We start from the raw sequence: 9,034 nt of genomic DNA, 5'->3' as shown, positions 1-9,034 counted from the left end.
CCAAACATTGACGAATTCACACGGAAATTGCGTCGCTATGAAATACGAGTACTATGTGTTCTAAGACATTTCCTTCTAAATCGAGTGACGTTTCTATGGAAACGACAGGATTTTCTTTTGGGATACGACAATCACATTTCCGATCCACTAATCCTTCTTTACTGCATCCCTCACTCCCAAACATTGACGAATTCACACGGAAATTGCGTCGCTATGAAATACGAGTACTATGTGTTCTAAGACATTTACTTCTAAATCGATTAACGTTTCGATGGAAACGACAGGATTTTCTGTGGGGATACGACAATCACATTTCCGATCCACTAATCCTTCTTTACTGCATCCCTCACTCCCACACATTGACGAATTCACACGGAAATTCCGTCGCTACAAAATACGAGTATTATGTGTTCTAAGACATTTCCTTCTAAATCGAGTAACGTTTCTATGGAAACGACAGGATTTTCTTTTGGGATACGACAATCACATTTCCGATCCACTAATGCTTCTTTACTGCATCCCTCACTCCCACACATTGACGAATTCACACGGAAATTGCGTCGCTATGAAATACGAGTACTATGTGTTCTAAGACATTTCCTTCTAAATCGAGTAACGTATCTATGGAAACGACAGGATTTTCTTTTGGGATACGACAATTACATTTCCGATCCACTAATCCTTCTTTACTGCATCCCTCACTCCCAAACATTGACGAATTCACACGGAAATTGCTTCGCTATGAAATACGAGTACTTTGTGTTCTAAGACATTTCCTTCTAAATCGAGTAACGTTTGTATGGAAACGACAGGATTTTCTTTTGGGATACGACAATCTCATTTCCGATCCACTAATCCTTCTTTACTGCATCCCTCACTCCCAAACATTGAAGAATTCACACGGAAATTGCGTCTTTATGAAATACGAGTACTATGTGTTCTAAGACATTTCCTTCTAAATCGAGTAACGTTTGTATGGAAACAACAGGATATTCTTTTGGGATACGACAATCACATTTGCAATCCACTAATCCTTCTTTACTGCATCCCTCACTCCCACACATTGACGAATTCACACGGAAATTGCGTCTCTATGAAATACGAGTACTATGTGTTCTAAGACATTTCCTTCTAAATCGAGTAACGTTTGTATGGAAACGACAGGATATTCTTTTGGGATACGACAATCACATTTGCAATCCACTAATCCTTCTTTACTGGATCCCTCACTCCCACACATTGACGAATTCACACGGAATTTGCGTCGCTATGAAATACGAGTACTATGTGTTCTAAGACATTTCCTTCTAAATCGAGTAACGTTTGTATGGAAACGACAGGATATTCTTTTGGGATACGACAATCACATTTGCAATCCACTAATCCTTCTTTACTGCATCCCTCACTCCCAAACATTGACGAATTCACACGGAAATTGCTTCGCTATGAAATACGAGTACTTTGTGTTCTAAGACATTTCCTTCTAAATCGAGTAACGTTTCTGTGGAAACGACAGGAAATTCTTTTGGGATACGACAATCTCATTTCCGATCCACTAATCCTTCTTTACTGCATCCCTCACTCCCAAACATAGAAGAATTCATACGGAAATTGCGTCGCTATGAAATACGAGTACTATGTGTTCTAAGACATTTCCTTGCAAATCGAGTAACGTTTCTATGGAAACGACAGGATTTTCTTTTGGGATACGACAATCACATTTCCGTTCCACTAATCCTTCTTTACTGCATACCTCACTCCCACACATTGACGAATTCACACGAAAATTGCGTCGCTATGAAATACGAGTACTATGTGTTCTAAGACATTTCCTTCTAAATCGAGTGACGTTTCTATGGAAACGACAGGATTTTCTTTTGGGATACGACAATCACATTTCCGATCCACTAATCCTTCTTTACTGCATCCATCACTCCCAAACATTGACGAATTCACACGGAAATTGCGTCGCTATGAAATACGAGTACTATGTGTTCTAAGACATTCACTTCTAAATCGAGTAACGTTTCGATGGAAACGACAGGATTTTCTTTTGGGATACGACAATCTCATTTCCGATCTACTAATCCTTCTTTACTGCATCCCTTACTCCCACACATTGACGAATTCACACGGAAATTCAGTCGCTACGAAATACGAGTATTATGTGTTCTAAGACATTTCCTTCTAAATCGAGTAACGCTTCTATGGAAACGACAGGATTTTCTTTTGGGATACGACAATCTCATTACCGATCCACTAATCCTTCTTTACTGCGTCCCTCACTCCCACACATTGAAGAATTCACACGGAAATTGCGTCGCTATGAAATACGAGTACTATGTGTTCTAAGACATTTCCTTGTAAATCGAGTAACGTTTCTATGGAAACAACAGGATTTTCTTTTGGGATACGACAATCACATTTCCGATCCACTAATCCTTCTTTGCTGCATCCCTCACTCCCACACATTGACGAATTCACACGGAAATTGCGTCGCTATGAAATACGAGTACTATGTGTTCTAAGACATTTCCTTCTAAATCGAGTAACGTTTCTATGGAAACGACAGGATTTTCTTTTGGGATACGACAATCTCATTTCGCGATCCACTAATCCTTCTTTACTGCATCCCTCACTCCCAAACATTGACGAATTCACACGGAAATTGCGTCGCTATGAAATACGAGTACTATGTGTTCTAAGACATTTCCTTCTAAATCGAGTGACGTTTCTATGGAAACGACAGGATTTTCTTTTGGGATACGACAATCACATTTCCGATCCACTAATCCTTCTTTACTGCATCCCTCACTCCCAAACATTGACGAATTCACACGGAAATTGCGTCGCTATGAAATACGAGTACTATGTGTTCTAAGACATTTACTTCTAAATCGATTAACGTTTCGATGGAAACGACAGGATTTTCTGTGGGGATACGACAATCACATTTCCGATCCACTAATCCTTCTTTACTGCATCCCTCACTCCCACACATTGACGAATTCACACGGAAATTCCGTCGCTACAAAATACGAGTATTATGTGTTCTAAGACATTTCCTTCTAAATCGAGTAACGTTTCTATGGAAACGACAGGATTTTCTTTTGGGATACGACAATCACATTTCCGATCCACTAATGCTTCTTTACTGCATCTCTCACTCCCACACATTGACGAATTCACACGGAAATTGCGTCGCTATGAAATACGAGTACTATGTGTTCTAAGACATTTCCTTCTAAATCGAGTAACGTATCTATGGAAACGACAGGATTTTCTTTTGGGATACGACAATCACATTTCCGATCCACTAATCCTTCTTTACTGCATCCCTCACTCCCAAACATTGACGAATTCACACGGAAATTGCTTCGCTATGAAATACGAGTACTTTGTGTTCTAAGACATTTCCTTCTAAATCGAGTAACGTTTGTATGGAAACGACAGGATTTTCTTTTGGGATACGACAATCTCATTTCCGATCCACTAATCCTTCTTTACTGCATCCCTCACTCCCAAACATTGAAGAATTCACACGGAAATTGCGTCTTTATGAAATACGAGTACTATGTGTTCTAAGACATTTCCTTCTAAATCGAGTAACGTTTGTATGGAAACAACAGGATATTCTTTTGGGATACGACAATCACATTTGCAATCCACTAATCCTTCTTTACTGCATCCCTCACTCCCACACATTGACGAATTCACACGGAAATTGCGTCTCTATGAAATACGAGTACTATGTGTTCTAAGACATTTCCTTCTAAATCGAGTAACGTTTGTATGGAAACGACAGGATATTCTTTTGGGATACGACAATCACATTTGCAATCCACTAATCCTTCTTTACTGGATCCCTCACTCCCACACATTGACGAATTCACACGGAATTTGCGTCGCTATGAAATACGAGTACTATGTGTTCTAAGACATTTCCTTCTAAATCGAGTAACGTTTGTATGGAAACGACAGGATATTCTTTTGGGATACGACAATCACATTTGCAATCCACTAATCCTTCTTTACTGCATCCCTCACTCCCAAACATTGACGAATTCACACGGAAATTGCTTCGCTATGAAATACGAGTACTTTGTGTTCTAAGACATTTCCTTCTAAATCGAGTAACGTTTGTATGGAAACGACAGGATTTTCTTTTGGGATACGACAATCTCATTTCCGATCCACTAATCCTTCTTTACTGCATCCCTCACTCCCAAACATTGAAGAATTCACACGGAAATTGCGTCTCTATGAAATACGAGTACTATGTGTTCCAAGACATTTCCTTCTAAATCGAGTAACGTTTGTATGGAAACGACAGGATATTCTTTTGGGATACGACAATCACATTTGCAATCCACTAATCCTTCTTTACTGCATCCCTCACTCCCACACATTGACGAATTCACACGGAAATTGCGTCTCTATGAAATACGAGTACTATGTGTTCTAAGACATTTCCTTCTAAATCGAGTAACGTTTGTATGGAAACGACAGGATATTCTTTTGGGATACGACAATCACATTTGCAATCCACTAATCCTTCTTTACTGCATCCCTCACTCCCACACATTGACGAATTCACACGGAAATTGCTTCGCTATGAAATACGAGTACCTTGTGTTCTAAGACATTTCCTTCTAAATCGAGTAACATTTGTATGGAAATGACAAGATTTTCTTTTGGGATACGACAATCTCATTTCCGATCCACTAATCCTTCTTTACTGCATCCCTCACTCCCAAACATTGAAGAATTCACACGGAAATTGCGTCTTTATGAAATACGAGTACTATGTGTTCTAAGACATTTCCTTCTAAATCGAGTAACGTTTGTATGGAAACGACAGGATATTCCTTTGGGATACGACAATCACATTTGCAATCCACTAATCCTTCTTTACTGCATCCCTCACTCCCACACATTGACGAATTCACACGGAAATTGCGTCTCTATGAAATACGAGTACTATGTGTTCTAAGACATTTCCTTCTAAATCGAGTAACGTTTATATGGAAACGACAGGATATTCTTTTGGGATACGACAATCACATTTGCAATCCACTAATCCTTCTTTACTGCATCCCTCACTCCCACACATTGACGAATTCACACGGAATTTGCGTCGCTATGAAATACGAGTACTATGTGTTCTAAGATATTTCCTTCTAAATCGAGTAACGTTTCCATGGACACGACAGGATTTTCTTTTGTGATACGACAATCACATTTCCGATCCACTAATCCTTCTTTACTGCATCCCTCACTCCCAAACATTGAAGAATTCACACGGAAATTGCGTCTCTATGAAATACGAGTACTAAGTGTTCTAAGACATTTCCTTCTAAATCGAGTAACGTTTGTATGGAAACGACAGGATATTCCTTTGGGATACGACAATCACATTTGCAATCCACTAATCCTTCTTTACTGCATCCCTCACTCCCACACATTGACGAATTCACACGGAATTTGCGTCGCTATGAAATACGAGTACTATGTGTTCTAAGACATTTCCTTCTAAATCGAGTAACGTTTGTATGGAAACGACAGGATTTTCTTTTGGGATACGACAATCTCATTTCCGATCCACGAATCCTTCTTTACTGCATCCCTCACTCCCAAACATTGAAGAATTCACACGGAAATTGCGTCTCTATGAAATACGAGTACTATGTGTTCTAAGACATTTCCTTCTAAATCGAGTAACGTTTGTATGGAAACGACAGGATATTCTTTTGGGATACGACAATCACATTTGCAATCCACTAATCCTTCTTTAATGCATCCCTAACTCCCACACTTGGACGAATTCACACGGAAATTGCGTCTCTATGAAATACGAGTACTATGTGTTCTAAGGCATTTCCTTCTAAATCGAGTAACGTTTGTATGGAAACGACAGGATATTCTTTTGGGATACGACAATCACATTTGCAATCCACTAATCCTTCTTTACTGCATCCCTCACTCCCACACATTGACGAATTCACACGGAAATTGCTTCGCTATGAAATACGAGTACTTTGTGTTCTAAGACATTTCCTTCTAAATCGAGTAACGTTTGTATGGAAATGACAGGATTTTCTTTTGGGATACGACAATTTCATTTTCGATCCACTAATCCTTCTTTACTGCATCCCTCACTCCCAAACATTGAAGAATTCACACGGAAATTGCGTCTCTATGAAATACGAGTACTATGTGTTCTAAGACATTTCCTTCTAAATCGAGTAACGTTTGTATGGAAACGACAGGATATTCCTTTGGGATACGACAATCACATTTGCAATCCACTAATCCTTCTTTACTGCATCCCTCACTCCCACACATTGACGAATTCACACGGAAATTTCGTCTCTATGAAATACGAGTACTATGAGTTCTAAGACATTTCCTTCTAAATCGAGTAACGTTTGTATGGAAACGACAGGATTTTCTTTTGGGATACGCCAATCTCATTTCCGAGCCACTAATCCTTCTTTACTGCATCCCTCACTGCCAAACATTGAAGAATTCACACGGAAATTGCGTCTCTATGAAATACGAGTACTATGTGTTCTAAGACATTTCCTTCTAAATCGAGTAACGTTTGTATGGAAACGACAGGATATTCTTTTGGGATACGACAATCACATTTGCAATCCACTAATCCTTCTTTACTGCATCATTCACTCCCACTCATTGACGAATTCACACAAAATTTGCGTCGCTATGAAATACGAGTACTATGTGTTCTAAGACATTTCCTTCTAAATCGAGTAACGTTTGTATGGAAACGACAGGATATTCTTTTGGGATACGACAATCACATTTGCAATCCACTAATCCTTCTTTACTGCATCCCTCACTCCCACACATTGACGAATTCACACGGAATTTGCGTCGCTATGAAATACGAGTACTATGTGTTCTAAGACATTTCCTTCTAAATCGAGTAACGTTAGTATGGAAACGACAGGATTTTCTTTTGGGATACGACAATCTCATTTCCGATCCACTAATCCTTCTTTACTGCATCCATCACTCCCAAACATTGAAGAATTCACACGGAAATTGCGTCTCTATGAAATACGAGTACTATGTGTTCTAAGACATTTCCTTCTAAATCGAGTAACGTTTGTATGGAAACGACAGGATATTCCTTTGGGATACGACAATCACATTTGCAATCCACTAATCATTCTTTACTGCATCCCTCACTCCCACACATTGACGAATTCACACGAAAATTGCGTCGCTATGAAATACGAGTACTATGTGTTCTAAGACATTTCCTTCTAAATCGAGTAACGTTTCTATGGACACGACAGGATTTTCTTTTGTGATACGACAATCACATTTCCGATCCATTAATCCTTCGTTACTGCATCCCTCACTCCCACACATTGACGAATTCACACGGAAATTCCGTCGCTACGAAATACGCGAATTATGTGTTCTAAGACATTTCCTTCTAAATCGAGTAACGCTTCTATGGAAACGACAGGATTTTCTTTTCGGATACGACAATCTCATTACCGAACCACTAATCCTTCTTTACTGCATCCCTCACTCCCACACATTGAAGAATTCAACGGAAATTGCGTCGCTATGAAATACGAGTACTATGTGTTCTAAGACATTTCCTTCTAAATCGAGTAACGTTTGTATGGAAACGACAGGATATTCTTTTGGGATACGACAATCACATTTGCAATCCACTAATCCTTCTTTACTGCATCCCTCACTCCCACACATTGACGAATTCACACGGAATTTGCGTCGCTATGAAATACGAGTACTATGTGTTCTAAGACATTTCCTTCTAAATCGAGTAACGTTTCCATGGACACGACAGGATTTTCTTTTGTGATACGACAATCACATTTCCGATCCACTAATCCTTCTTTACTGCATCCCTCACTCCCAAACATTGAAGAATTCACACGGAAATTGCGTCTCTATGAAATACGAGTACTAAGTGTTCTAAGACATTTCCTTCTAAATCGAGTAACGTTTGTATGGAAACGACAGGATATTCCTTTGGGATACGACAATCACATTTGCAATCCACTAATCCTTCTTTACTGCATCCCTCACTCCCACACATTGACGAATTCACACGGAATTTGCGTCGCTATGAAATACGAGTACTATGTGTTCTAAGACATTTCCTTCTAAATCGAGTAACGTTTGTATGGAAACGACAGGATTTTCTTTTGGGATACGACAATCTCATTTCCGATCCACGAATCCTTCTTTACTGCATCCCTCACTCCCAAACATTGAAGAATTCACACGGAAATTGCGTCTCTATGAAATACGAGTACTATGTGTTCTAAGACATTTCCTTCTAAATCGAGTAACGTTTGTATGGAAACGACAGGATATTCTTTTGGGATACGACAATCACATTTGCAATCCACTAATCCTTCTTTAATGCATCCCTCACTCCCACACATTGACGAATTCACACGGAAATTGCGTCTCTATGAAATACGAGTACTATGTGTTGTAAGACATTTCCTTCTAAATCGAGTAACGTTTGTATGGAAACGACAGGATATTCTTTTGGGATACGACAATCACATTTGCAATCCACTAATCCTTCTTTACTGCAACCCTCACTCCCACACATTGACGAATTCACACGGAAATTGCTTCGCTATGAAATACGAGTACTTTGTGTTCTAAGACATTTCCTTCTAAATCGAGTAACGTTTGTATGGAAATGACAGGATTTTCTTTTGGGATACGACAATCTCATTTTCGATCCACTAATCCTTCTTTACTGCATCCCTCACTCCCAAACATTGAAGAATTCACACGGAAATTGCGTCTCTATGAAATACGAGTACTATGTGTTCTAAGACATTTCCTTCTAAATCGAGTAACGTTTGTATGGAAACGACAGGATATTCCTTTGGGATACGACAATCACATTTGCAATCCACTAATCCTTCTTTACTGCATCCCTCACTCCCACACATTGACGAATTCACACGGAAATTGCGTCTCTATGAAATACGAGTACTATGAG

The sequence above is a fragment of the Schistocerca serialis genome, chromosome 6 (assembly GCF_023864345.2).
Source record: "Schistocerca serialis cubense isolate TAMUIC-IGC-003099 chromosome 6, iqSchSeri2.2, whole genome shotgun sequence".
NCBI classification, from domain to species: domain Eukaryota; kingdom Metazoa; phylum Arthropoda; class Insecta; order Orthoptera; family Acrididae; genus Schistocerca; species Schistocerca serialis.
Note: the sequence above shows the minus strand (reverse complement) of the source record.